This window comes from Hipposideros armiger, unplaced genomic scaffold (assembly GCF_001890085.2).
Source record: "Hipposideros armiger isolate ML-2016 unplaced genomic scaffold, ASM189008v1 scaffold_860, whole genome shotgun sequence".
NCBI lineage: Eukaryota > Metazoa > Chordata > Mammalia > Chiroptera > Hipposideridae > Hipposideros > Hipposideros armiger.
In genome coordinates this window covers 26,011-27,564 of record NW_017732210.1, presented here as the reverse complement: position 1 = coordinate 27,564, position 1,554 = coordinate 26,011, and positions in this window count along the sequence as shown.

Sequence of the window (1,554 nt, the reverse complement as noted above, 5' to 3'; positions counted from 1 at the left end):
CCAGGTACACTCTGAACTTTTTCTGTGGTAAACATTTGCACATTTTTGAACGTCCATAGCAAATTGTTCTGTTTACAAGATGCTTGGCAAGTTATATGGGAATAATGGTTTGTTTCCTTTGAAGAAATAGGTGAATTTTGGAGACACAGCCAAGTGTATGTACAAATCCCAAGTTAAGCATGTTGTAGACTTATTGCTTACATTTTTTGTGAAATTGTTCCACTTTCTTAGATTTGAAGTCATTCAGTATAGGATTGTCATTCAAATTTTGCCCTTCAGTTGTTTTTTCTGGCTCATACTGGTTCATGTAGCAGGAAGTTTTTTCTCTTTTTTTTTTTTCTTAATTGTTGTAGGAGTTTCTTAATTCGTCTTCCAGTTTACCTTCCCTGCCACTGAGCATACAGCCATCAGAGTAATTGCCTGAAGCTCTGTTCTGACCCTGTTACACTTTTCTCTAAAGTCTGACATCAGAGGCTGTCTGTCTGCAGTCTGACCCCAGCCTAACGTCTCCTTCTCTTCAGCACCACACTGTGCAGTATGGACCCCTCGTTATTCTCTGACTGCCTGTTGCTTTTCTACCTCTCCAGATCTTGACTCATGATGCTCCGTGGCAAGAATATAATTTCTTCCTGCCTAATCATCCTTTTAAAACCATTCCTGTCCTTCATGGCCCTGCTCATGAGCCATTATGCTTTCTAGATTACAGTGGCTGGAAGTGATTGATCCCTTTTTTCTGTATGCGTCTCTGTCTGTACCCTGGTAATCTCTGCTGGTGCTTACCACGGATTGCTTTGTATTTAGTCACTTGTATTTTTTGGTAGCTATCCAGTTTAACTTTAAGCAATGTGAAGCTAGTGATTTTGTCTTGTATATTTTTGAATCCCACCCAGGGCCTACCTAGCGGCACACATGGGATGGGGGAAAACACCAGACTCGAGAGTCAAGTCACCACGTTTCTCGTCATAGATATGCCACTGTTCTGGGGACTCTGTGACTTTTGTGACTAAGTCTCTTATTCTCTTTATACCTCGGTGTCTTTTCTTACAAAATAAAGGGATCAACAAGGTGATATCTATATCTAGGTGACTCAGTAGTTTTGGCACTATGGTTTCCTATATAGGATTGCTCCTTGCAGAGAGTAGATGCCCAATAAAGAAATAATGAATAAATGATGTAGGACCTCATTCTTCATCTTTACTGTTGCTTGTATTCTGTTGCCTGCGGGATCCCTTTCGTCCTAAGTGAAAGGGCGTAATTGCTGAACGCTGGCTCGCTCCCTGCCTCCTCCATTGTTCTTGGTCCTTGCAGTCAGACCCACTGCCCAGTTTTTCAGCTTATAATATACGGTATTTATAGAAGGTTTCACGCTTTTTTTTCCAGACTAATAAACATATTTCATGTAGTCTCTTTAAAATTTTATTCAGTTTTGTTTTGCATAAAACAAAATTTTTGTCGAATTTATCTTTAAAGTATTATTTATAGAAGTTAATACCCACTTGTTCTATATTCTTTAGATATGTGTAATGGGAACATACATAGTCAAATTCATGTCTT